This window comes from Pongo abelii, chromosome X (assembly GCF_028885655.2).
Source record: "Pongo abelii isolate AG06213 chromosome X, NHGRI_mPonAbe1-v2.0_pri, whole genome shotgun sequence".
Taxonomy (NCBI): domain Eukaryota; kingdom Metazoa; phylum Chordata; class Mammalia; order Primates; family Hominidae; genus Pongo; species Pongo abelii.
In genome coordinates this window covers 78,831,105-78,844,040 of record NC_072008.2, presented here as the reverse complement: position 1 = coordinate 78,844,040, position 12,936 = coordinate 78,831,105, and the positions used below count along the sequence as shown (strand labels likewise).

The 12,936-nt window shown below is 41.0% G+C and overlaps 1 pseudogene; it reads right to left on the bottom strand.

Moving 5' to 3' along the window:
• LOC100442523 (alanyl-tRNA editing protein Aarsd1-like) overlaps positions 1-11,650 on the bottom strand; it is a 139,593-nt pseudogene extending 127,943 nt beyond the window's left edge.
• Positions 11,651-12,936: the final 1,286 nt, after the last annotated feature.

Below are 12,936 nucleotides of genomic sequence, written 5' to 3'. Positions count from 1 at the left end.
TGGCTGGAGTGCAATGGCACAATCTCGGCTCACCGCAACATCCGCTTCCCAGGTTCAAGCAATTCTCCTGCCTCAGCCTCCCGAGTAGCTGAGATTACAGGCATGCGCCACCACGCCCAGCTAATTTTTGTTTTGTTTTTTTTGAGACGGAGTCTTGCTCTGTCGCCCAGGCTGGAGTGCAGTGGCGCGATCTCTGCTCACCGCAAATTCCGCCTCCCGGGTTCACGCCATTCTCCTGCCTCAGCCTCCTGAGTAGCTGGGACTACAGGCACCCACCACCATGCCCGGCTTATTTTTTGTATTTTTAGTAGAGACGGGGTTTCATCATCCTAGCCAGGTTGGTCTTGATCTCCTGACCTCGTGATCCGCCCACCTCGGCCTCCCAAAGTGCTGGGATTACAGGCGTGAGCCACTGCGCCCGGCCAATTTTTGTATTCTCAGTAGAGATGGGGTTTCTTCATGTTGGTCAGGCTGGTCTCAAACTCCTGACCTCCAGGTGATCAGCCCGCCTCTGCCTCCCAAAGTGCTGGGATTACAGGAGTGAGCCACCTCACCTGGCCTGCAGGTTTATTTTAATAAGAAACTACCAAACAGTTTCCCAGAGTGGCTATGCCATTTTACATTCCAATCAGCAGTGGATAAGTAATCCAGATTCTCTTCATCCTAACCAATACTTGGTGTTATGACTATTTGATAAGTGTACAGTGATTTCTGTTGTGATTTTAATGTGCATTTCCAAAATGGCTAATAATGTTAAACATCCTTTTATTTGCCATCTGTGTAACTTCTTCCATGAAATAATCTCTTCTTTTGCTCATGTTCTAATTGGAATGGTTGCTTTTTTACTGAGTTTCCAGAGTTTATGTATTCTAAATACAATTAATTTGCAAGATATGTGGTTTACAAATAAATTATCCTACTCTGTAGCTTCTCTTCATTCTCTTAACAGAGTCTTTAGCAGAACAAGAGTTTCTAACTTCAATAAAATTTAATTCATCAATTTTTCCTTTTACAGATCATCCTTTTAAGCACATTAAGTGTAAGAACTCCTTGCCTAGCACAAACTGAAGATTTCCTATGTTTTCTTCTAAAAGTTTTATAGTTTTAAGTTTTACATTTAAGTCTCTAATTCATTTTGAGTACATTTTTGTATTAGATATGAGACTCAGGTTCATCTTTTTGCCTATAGATGGACAATTGGTCAAGAACCATTGTTAAAAAGGCTTTCTTTCACTACTGAACTGCTATTCCACGTTTGTCAAAATTCAGTTGGGCCTAATTGTATATGTCCATTTCTCAGTTCTCAATTATGTTACACTGATTTATGTGTCCATCCCTCCACCAATACAACACTGTCTTAATATAGGAATATACTAGGCATTAATGTCAAGTTAATGATTCTACCAATGTACTCTTTTTCAAGATGGTTTTAGCTATTTTAAGGCCTGTGCCTTTCCACATACATTTTAAAATAAGCTTTTCTATATCTACAAAAACATACTAGGATTTAAATAGAAATTCCATTAAACCTATCAATTTGTGGAGAACTGACATCATTACTATGTTGAGTTTCCCAAGTCATGAACATGATAAGTCTTTTCAATTATATAAGACTTCCTGAGTTTCTTTCACCAGCATTTTGTAATTTACAAAATACAAGTCCTGTACATGTTTACTTATGTCTAAATGTTGTGTTTCTTTGCAGTGCTTGTAAATGGTACTTTGTATATAATTTCCGTTTCCACATATTAAATTGCTAGTATATAGAAATGTGATTCATGCCGGGCACAGTGGCTCATACCTGTAATCCCAGCACTTTGGGAGGCCAAGGCAGGCAGATCATGAGGTCAGGAGATCAAGACCTGCCTGGCCAACATGGTGAAACCCCGTCTTTACTAAAACACAAAAAATTAGCCGGGCATGGTGGTGCATGCCTGTATTCCCAGCTACTCAGGAAGCTGAGGCAGGGGAATCACTTGAACCCAGGAGGCAGAGATTGCAGTGAGCCGAGATCATGCCACTGCACTCCAGCCTGGCCACAGAACGAGACTCCATCTCAAAAAAAAAAAAAGAAACATGATTCATTCATTTTTGTGTGTAGATCTTTTAGCCTGTGGTGTTACTAACTCGTTAGTTCTAGAAATTTGGGGGTTGTTTTTTAGATTCCTTGAGATTTTCTACATAGACAATCATGCCATCTGCATATACGGACAAATGTGTTTCTTTCCAATTGGGATGTCTTTTATTTCTTGTTCTTACCTCACTACAGTGGCTTTAATTTCTATTACTATGTTGAATAAGCAAGGTAAGAATGGACATCCTTTGCTTTTTCCTGATCTTAGGGGTAAGAGTCAGTTTTTCACCATTATGTATAATATCAGCTACAGGTTTTTTATAGATACCTATTCCTCATTTTCTGAAAATCATTATCAAGAATAGGTATTTGACTCTGTCATATGTTTTTTTCTGCATCAATATAATCAATTATGATTGTTTTTCAGACTGTTGATATAATACATTATATTGACTGATTTTCAAATGCTGAACCCATCTTACATATCCGTAAGATTGATTTTCAATTGCTGAACCAATCTTATATAACTCTAAAAATTCCAACTTGGTCATGGTCTATCAATTTTTTTCATATATTGCTGGAATCAATGTGTTAATACTTTGTAAAAGTATTTGGGGTCAGCCAGGCACGGTGGCTCACATCTGTAATCCCAGCACTTTGGGAGGCTGAGGCGGGCGGATCCCCCAAGGTCAGGAGTTCGAGACCAGCCTGGCCAACATGGTGAAACCCCGTCTCTACTGAAAATACAAAAATTAGCCGGGCGTGGTAGCGGGCGCCTGTAATCCCAGTTCCTTGGGAGGCTGAGGCAGGAGAATCGCTTGAACCCAGGAGGCGGAGGTTGCAGTGAGCCGAGATCACGCCACTGCACTCTAGCCTGGGTGACAAGAGCAAGACTGTCTCAAAGTGTATATATATATATATATATATATACACACACACACACACACAATATATATATTCAAAATGTAATAATTCTACAGTTGTTGAGCATTCTATAAATGGCAATTAGATCTTGTTGGTTTATTACACTGCTGAACTGTGTACTTGCTGATTTTCTAATTGTTCTGCCAGTTGTTGTGAGAAAGCTGCTGAACTCTCCAACTATAATTATGGACCTGTTTATTTCTACTTTCAGTTCTAGCAGTTTTTGCTTCACATATTTTGTAGCTCTATTGTTTGATACAGGTGCTTTAGAACTGCCATGTCTTCTTGGTGAATTTCATTATAAAACATCCCTCTTTCGTCTATAGTAATTTGTCTGAAGCCTACTTTATCTAACATAGCCAGTACTGCTTTCATTTGATTAAAGTTTGCATGGTATATCTTTGCCCATCCTTTTACTTTCAATCTGCCTATACAGTCATATTTGGGGGTTTTTTTTGTTTGCTTTTTGAGATGGAGTCTCACTCTCTCTCCCAGGCTGGAGTGCAGTGGCACGATCTCGGCTCACTGCAACCTCCGCCTCCCAGGTTCAAGTGATTCTCCTGCCTCAGCCTCTTGAGTAGCTGGGACTACAGGTGTGTGCCACCACGCCGCTAATTTTTTGTATTTTTAGTAGAAATGGGGTTTTGCCATGTTGGCCATGCTGGTCTTGAACTCCTGACCTCAGGTGATCCACCCACCTCGGCCTCCCAAAGTGCCAGGATTACAGGTGTGAGCCACCACACCCAGCCTATATAGTCATATTTGAAGTAAGTCTCATATTAACACAGTTACGTCATTGCCACTCTGACAATCTCTTATCTTTTAAATGGTACATTTAAATGATTTAAATCTAATGTAATTGTTCATATGTTAGGGTTTAAGTCTGCGTTTATTTTTCCTTTGTTCTGTTTTCCGTTTGTCTGTTTTTATCTGCCTTTCTGTGAGTTAGCTGAACATTTTAGAAAATTGATTCCTCTCTAGAGTTTTTGCATATATGCATGGCATTTTTAGTGGTTGCTTCACATTATATATATACATTACTTATTACATTTTACGGCTGTCAACATTTTATTAATTCAAGTCCAGTGTAGAAACTAACTTTTCTTTATGTCCCTTCACCATCCCCAATTTATACCACATTGTCTTACTTTTTTCTTTTTTTGAGATAGACCCTCACCCGGTTGCCCAGGCTGGAGTGCAGTGGCATGATTTCAGTTCACTGCAACCTCTACCTCTCAGGCTCAAGCGATCCTCCCACTTCAGCCTCCCAAGTAGCTGGGACTACAGGTGCACGCCATTATACCCAGTTAATTTTTGTATTTTTTGGAGAGATGGGGTTTCATCATGCTGCCTAGGTTGGTCTCAAACTCCTGGGCTTAACCATTCTGCCGGCCTCGGCCTCCTACACTGCTGGAAGTATAGGTGTTAGCCACCATGCCCAGCCCCATATTTTCTTTAAATACATTTTCTTGGCTGGGTGCGGTGGCTAACGACTATAATCCCAGCACTTTGCGAGGCCGAGGAGGGCGGATCACGAGGTCAGGAGTTCCAGACCAGCCTGACCAACATGGTGAAACCCCGTCTCTACTAAAAATACAAAAAAAATTAGCCGGGCATGGTGGTGTGTGCCTGTAATCCCAGCTACTCGGGAGGCTGAGGCAGAAGAATCGCTTGAACTCAGGAGGCGGAGGTCGCAGTGAGCCGAGATCGCGCCACTGCACTCCAGCCTGGGCGAGAATCCGTCTCAAAAAAAAAAAAAAAAACCAAAAAAAAAATGTTATTTAAATGCATGTAAATACATTCATCAACTGATGAACAAAAGGTGGTACATTCATATATAGATTATTCAATTATAAAAAGGAATTAAGTACAAATTATATGCTACAGTATGGATGAATGTTGAAGATGTTATGCTAAATGAAAGACGCCAGACACAAGAGATCACGTATTACAGCTGACCCCTGAACATGGGTTTGAACTGCGTGGGTCCACTTTTATGTATTTTTTTTCAGTAGAAGTTACACCAGGTGTGCCTGCCTCTCCTGCCTCCTCCATCTTTTCCACCTCTACCACTCCCTAGACAGCAAGACCAACCCCTCCTCTTCCTCAGCCTACTCAACATGAAGACAACAAGGATGAAGACCTTCATGATGATCCACTTCCACTTAATGAATCGTAAATATACTCTCTCTTCCTTCTGATTTTTAATAACATTTTCTTCTCTAATTGCAAGAATATAGTAGATAATAAATTACCATAGAAAGTATGTGTTAATTGACTATGTTATTGGTAAGGCTTCCAGTCAACAGTAGGCTATTAGTTAAGTTTTGGTGGAATTAAAAATTTTATGCAGATTTGACTGTATAAGGGGTTGGTGCCCCTAACCGCCCCCCCCATTCCTCAAGGGTCTACTGTATATGATCCCACTTGTATACAATATTCAGAACAGGCAAATCCATAAACAGAAAGCAAATTAGTAGCCATGGGATAGCGGGCAAAGGGAATGAGTACAGGGTTTCTTTTAGAAGTGATTAAAATCTGTTGGAACTAGATAGCAGTGATGGATGCACAACACTGTGAATGTATGAAATGCCACTAAATTGTATACTTTAAAATGGCTAAAACACTAATGTGTATTGTGCCGCAATTAAGTAAAAAAATACTATAAAGTGAAAAGAAAAGTAGCTAACTGAAAAAAATATCTGCAGGCCGGGTGCAGTGGCTCACGCCTGTAATCTCACCACTTTCGGAGGCCAAGGCGGGCGGATCAAAAGGTCAAGAGATCGAGACCATCCTGGCCAACATGGTAAAACCCCGTCTCTACTAAAAATACAAAAATTAGCTGGGCATGGTACCACACGCCTGTAGTCCCAGCTACACGGGAGGCTGAGGCAGGAGAATCGCTTGAACCTGGGAGGCGGAGGTTTGCAGTGAGCCGAGATCGTGCCACTGCACTCCAGCCTGGTGACAGAGCAAGACTCCATCTCAAAAAAAAAAACTCTGCAACATTATAACAAAAAAAGGTGAATTTCCTTAATTTATAAAGAGTATCTACAATAAGAAAAAGTCCAAACACCATTTTTTTTTTTTTACAGGACCAAGAATATTAACAAATAGTTCACCCAAAAAAAAATACCTTTCAAATGGATAAAAAAAAAAAAGTTCAATACACTGACATTCTCCGTTTCCCCTTCAATTTTCTCACAACTGGCATTCTTATCTCTTTCACTGGATAGGGGAGAGTTCTTAATGCTCAGTTCTAGATCCCCTGGTTTGCTTTCCTGGTACTGGAAATGCTGCCATGGTAGAGCTGGCAGAGTGAATGGACCAACATTCACAAATTATTTTCCCTATATGTAAACTAATCACTAACAGTACAGTTGGCATGACCCCAACTCGTGTTTTGTGAAGTTCAACAAGCCAATTTCATAAAACAAACAAAAGAAGGGGTTATAGGGAACTGCTCTAAATTTTAAAAGGCTCAAAAGACATAAAAATCAAATGCAATGTGTGGTCTCTGAACAGATCCTGGTTTGAAGAAAGCAGCTATAAAAGACATCCTGCGGACAACTGGGAAAATCTGAATATGCACTGGGTGTTAAACATTAAGGAACGGCCGGGCGTGGTGGCTCACGCCTGTAATCCCAGCACTTTGGGAGGCCGAGGCAGATGGATCACCTGAGATTAGGAGTTCGAGACCAGCCTGGCTAACATGGTGAAACCCCGTCTCTACCAAAAACACAAAAATTAGCCAGGCATGGTGGCAGGCCCCTGTAATCCCAGCTACTCGGGAGGCTGAAGCAGGAGAATCACTTGAACCCGGGAGGTCAAGGTTGCAGTGAGCCGAGATCGCACCATTGCACTCCAGCCTGGGTGACAAGAGCAAGACTTCGTCTCAAAAAAAAAAAAAAAAAAAATTATGGAATTACTGTTAATCCTACTATGTATAGTGATGGCATTGTGACTATATAGAAAAAGGTCCTTGTTTATTATATGTTTATACTGACTTATTTAGAAGAAAATGTCATGATGACTGTAATTTACTTTACAGTATTTTCGGGGAAAAGGCAAGTAAGGCAAAATCATAACGGTTGCTAAATCTAAGTGATCCATCTACGGAAATTCATTTATGTTATTCTCTCTACTTTCATGTGAATGTCTAAAATTTTTCATAACAGATAATACAAATAAATCACTAACCTATTAATTCATTTCTCACCAACTAAACATCCACTCTATTAAGCAAATAATTATTCTAGAAAGAACACTTGTGAATATACAAAATAGAAATTAATATTATTCATTATTTTGAAACATCCTTTAAGGAGCTTTTATACTTTTTTTTTTTTGAGACGAAGTCTTGCTCTTGTCACCAGGATTATAGGCACAAGGCAGCATTTATACTTTCTTAGGTTATGTTTCAGAAAATACACTTCCCGGCCGGGCGCGGTGGCTCAAGCCTGTAATCCCAGCACTTTGGGAGACCGAGGCGGGCGGATCACGAGGTCAGGAGATTGAGACCATCCTGGCTAACACGCTGAAACCCCGTCTCTACTGAAAATACAAAAAAATTAGCTGGGCGTGGTGGCGGGCGCCTGTAGTCCCAGCTACTCGGGAGGCTGAGGCAGGAGAATGGCGTGAACCCGGGAGGCGGAGCTTGCAGTGAGCCAAGATCGCGCCACTGCACTCCAGCCTGGGCCACAGAGCGAGACTTCGTCTCAAAAAAAAAAAAAGAAAAGATAATACGCTTCCCGATTATCTTTGAGTTATGCATTTCGGCTAGTATGCTACTTCACATAATTATTTACTTATTAGTACCCTTTAAATGTCCACTCTGTTCTGGTTCTGCTGCTTCACTTTCCCTAGCCCCCAATCAGCCCGTATCAATCTCTTCATTGCTAAAACAGTACAACATCAACAGCACTGGAAGACAGTATCTAGCTACATAAGAAAAGTTACATTTACCCTGCTGCAAAATAAGGAGAGGAATCCATAAGAGCTAAGTTTCTTTTCTGTCCAGTGTGTATGGCATTAACTAATCACCATTTTCCTTTTTTCTTTTAAGTTAATGTGTCAAACATAGAAATAACCTGAGGTACTATGAATTATTTTTAAAAAGTTATGTTGATAATTATTTTACCTGGAAAGTATCAGTTTGCTTTTAAATGTTATTCAAAGATATACTCCACAAGTATAATTTTATCATACCTCAAGAATATTTTATAAGAACTCTTCCTCTTAATTTTATATTAACCTCTTAAATCTGTGTAAGACATTCTATTTAATGTAACTCCTTATAAAAATCACATCCCACAAATTATCTTTAATGACAAAAATCTAAGTCTAGCTTGTCAAGTTTTTCTCTGTAACATATTCTCTTAACAATTTGTATCCTTGAATACTAAGTCAGTTCCTGCAAATGAACCAATCACTAATCAATTTAAAAAAACCTAACAAAAATTAAATGATGTCCAACATTGTTCTCATAAAAATATATACAAAATTAACATACCAGTCGTCAATGCAATTTCAAACAAACAACGCAAAATTGGTAAAATGTTTTAGTCTTTATGTAGATTTCATCAAGTGTTTTGCCTTCTCCCAAGGGTTAGGAAGTTTAAAACTAATGTTCTGGCTGGGCGCGGTGGCTCATGCCTGCAATCCCAGCACTCTGGGAGGCCGAGGTGGGCGGATCACCTGAGGTCAGGAGTTCAAGACCAGCCTGACCAACATGGAGAAACCCCATCTCTACTAAAAAATACAAAATTAGCTGGGTGCGGTGGCACATGCCTGTAATCCCAGCTACTCAGCAGGCTGAGGCAGGGGAACAGCTTGAATCCAGGAGGCGGAGGTTGCAGTGAGCCAAGATCACACCATTGCACTCCAACCTGGGCAACAAGAGTGAAACTCCGTCTCAAAAAATAAATAAAACATAAATAAAATAAAATTATTAATGTTCTAACCGCTGTTTACAGGGTTGTTCCACTAATAAATTCCACGTCCTGGACCTAAATGATTGCTAAAATGTTTTGCACACAGCAGCTAAATGTAATCACACTAACATGATGTCAGAAACAACCGATTCATCTACATGCAACCTCATTTCCCTCAGATGCCTCCAAGGCAACTGAAGTTCATAGATTTTGTCTAATTACAAGTGCAGGTTCAAATCACCTTGGATTTGAGTTAGGATCCACGGATTGTTTTTTGTTTGGTTAGTTGGTTTTGTTCTGTTTTTCAATTCAGGCATCTTGTTCATGGAACATTCATTATTTGCTTGAGATTGCTTTCACTGCCAGCTGCTTACTTTCTTTACCACTACGGTATAATCTACACCCTTTGACTCAACTGCTTGCTAGATTCTCCCCTCAATTAAGAAATTTCTAGGCTCAAGGGAAAAAAAAAAAAAGAAAAGAAGGAATTTTTATTGGCCACTGTTACAGTAATAGTCAGATAAGGCCGGGCACAGTGGCTCATGCCTGTAATCCCAACACTTTGGAGGCCAAGGCAGGCAGATTACCTGAGGTCAGGGGTTTGAGACCAGCCTGGCCAATATAAATTTTTAGGCTCTACTAAAAATACAAAAATTAGCCGGGCGTGGCAAGGAGTGCCTGTAATCTCGGCTACTCTGGATGCTGAGGCATGAGAATCACTTGAACCCAGGAGGCAGAAGTTACAGTGAACCGAGATCGAGCCACTACACTCCTGCCTGGGTGACAGAGCGAGACTCCATGTCTGTCTGTCTCTCTCCCGCTCTCTCTCTATATATATATAAAATAAATTAAAATTAAGTTAAAATTAGCCAGGCACAGTGGCAGGCGCCTGCAATCCCAGCTACTCCGGAGGCTGAGGCAGGAGAATCGCTTGAACTCGGGTGGTGGAGGTTGCAGTGAGCCAAGATTGCGCCACTACACTCTAGCCTGGGCAACAGAGCAAGACTTCATCTCAAAAAAAAAAAGTCAGACACTTGCTTTCTTTCACTGACTTTTTAAAAAAATTCATCTTCAATATTTACAAAAAATAATCCATGCTAGAAGTTGCTATGTCACAGAAGTTTAAGAAATGCATGGTAAAAATCACTAAGTTTAATAACGGTTACCTCTGGGGATGAGAGAAAAGAGAGATGCAATCAGGGATGGGTACACAGAGAACTTCAACTGTCACGTTAATGTTTGATTTTTTTTATGTTGGGTGGTGAGAAGAGAGGTTCACTGTATTATTCCTTATATATTCGTATATGTCTTAAGTATTTCATAATATATTTAAAGTCCCCTCCAAAAGATAAAGAAGTTAATCTTGCATTCCTTCATCACCCCCTCCATCAAAAAAAAAAAAAAATGGACTCATACTAGACTATTCCGCAACTTACTTTTCTCACATAACCATCCATCATAAGATCCTCTAGGTCAAAAGTCAAAATATTCCATAATATTTATGTACCAAAATTTACTCATTCTCCTATTGATGGATACACAGCTTGTTTCCAGTTGTCACAAGAACAAAATAGTACAAAAGTATCCTTGTTCATGCGTCATTATATACTGGTACTTTTATTTCTGTAGGATAGATTCTTAAAAGACAGACTTTTGAATTCCAGTTTTTGTTCAAGTGATATCTGTATTTTTTATTTCCCTAAATATTGCCAGATTCTTTTCTAAAAGGTTGCAGCAATTCATACTCCGCGGTAATGCATGAAATTTACTTTAACCACATAAGCATTTAACAACATATTAGATGTCACTCTTAACTGTCTTCCCCATATATATAGTAAACATGCTATGCTTAACATAAATTTAATTTCGCCAACAGATTTGAAAACAGGAAATCTAGCTCTTTTCTTAGTGAGTAATCAACCTGGCAATGTAAGTCCCCCAAAGATTACCTGTACACACACACACACACACACACACCTACCTCTGAGATGTAAGCCCCCCAAAGATTATCTGTATATATACACACACACACACACACACACACACACACACACACACACACACCCCACCCCCCCCCCCCCCCCGAGATGCTTCAAGAACAAATGTTAAGTTTTTGCCCAAAACTCCACATTTGGGGTATAGTGGGCACAGAAAAAAATTGTTTAATCTAGTGCATAATGAATACGTTACAAACAAATTAATTAAAACTAAAAAGTTTGGACATGAAAGGCAGAACAAAAAAAAATAAAGTTAGGCCCAAGAGGTTAGGCTGTTCCTAGGAAAGCTCTGAGGAGATGGAATCCATTTTGGCGCGACATGGTGTCAATAAAAACCCATTTAAATAAGGAAAAAGGAAAGAACGACCCATATATCTCTCCTAGGAGCTAGCTTCTGCAACTTCCTAGCCTCGTCAGTAGAAGTTAGGCGATCAGCGAGAAAGAAATTATTTTCCGATATTTTGAAGAGACTGGAGAGAGAAAAATGGAATACAGGCCGGTTACTCCCCCGACTCAGGCCACGCGATCCCAAAGTGTGTAGCCTCGCTAACGGCCACTTCTCTAGCCAACGTGAGGCTCATCACTCACCACAATACTATTAACTGGCGAGTTTCTGGACTTTTGTTAGTGGACTCATACTTCGGACGCCTTGCAACCCCCGTAAGGACGCAGTGGTTACACCCCGCGCAAACGCCGCCATCTTAGGTCTTCCACTAGCTCTAGGGCATAGGCGGATAAAAGCCGGGGGTGGGCGTCACAGCCAAACAGGTCCGGCGCCCAGCCGCCGTGCACTACCTAAATGCCTCCGCCGGCAACGTGCCCCAGCCGTTGCCGTGGACCCTCCCCCAGTTTCCTGACCTGTTGCACTTCCTCTCACAGCCTTCATCTCTTTTGAAATTCCCTTTTCCTTTTTCTTTCTCTTCATTTCTTTTTTCCTTTCCCAACCCAAATTTCTTTCAGCTTTGCCTCGACTCCTTTCTTTCTTCCCTATTTCCAGATCTCTCACTCTCATTAACTTTACCTCACAAGTATGATAGACAAAGCTGTCATTCACTTCTGTTATCTCACTAAGTCATTGCAACATCAGGTAAGCTGAGGACTGATTTTTTCCAGTTTTATAGATGACGAAATTAAGGCCCAAAGAGGTGACCCAATTTTCCAAAAGTGCTAGAATGAGCTAGAACCTACTTCTTTTCACTTTACTAAGCCCCGTGTTCCGATAGATGAGGGTATATGTACTTCAACCAACTAATGGGAAAACTGAAGCCAGAGGGTTTTGGCCTAGTCATACAGTGAGTCCGTCAATGGCAAAACTGGATTCAGAACAAGGTGCTTCCTTTAATTCTGTAAACAAAAGAGTCTTCATAAAAGAGTTGGTAACCAGGTGTGGTGGCGCTTGCCTGTAATCTCAGTGTAATCCCAGCTACTTGGGAGGCTGAGGTGGGAGAATCGCTTGAACCCAGGAGGCGGAGGTTGCAGTGAGCCGAGATCGTGCCACTGCATTCCAGCCTGGGCGACCGTGCCAGACTCCGTCTCAAAAAAAAAAGAATTGGGATGCTGCTCTTGAGCCTTAAAGTCCTTCCATCTTCCCTCTTGTTTTATTTATTTTTATTTTATTTTTTGAGACGGAGTCTTGCTCTGTCGCCCAGGCTGGAGTGCAGTGGCGTGATCTCGGCTCACTGCAACCTCTGCCTCCTGGATTCGAGCGATTCTCCAGCCTCAGCCTCCTAAGTAGCTGGGATTACAGGCATCTGCCACCATGTCCAGCTAATTTTTACTAGAGACGGGGGTCTCACCATCATGGCCAGGCTGGTCTTGCACTCCTGACCTCAAGTGATCCACCCGCCTCAGCCTCCCAAAGTGCTGGTATTACAGGCGTGAGCCACCGCACCCAGCCTCCCTCTTCTTTTAGATTCAGTCCTGACACTTCTAAGAGGCCTCTATATTTATCAAAACCTTTATCTCTGTTGTTCCCGCTCCATGAGGGAAAATACACTAGCTGGATACC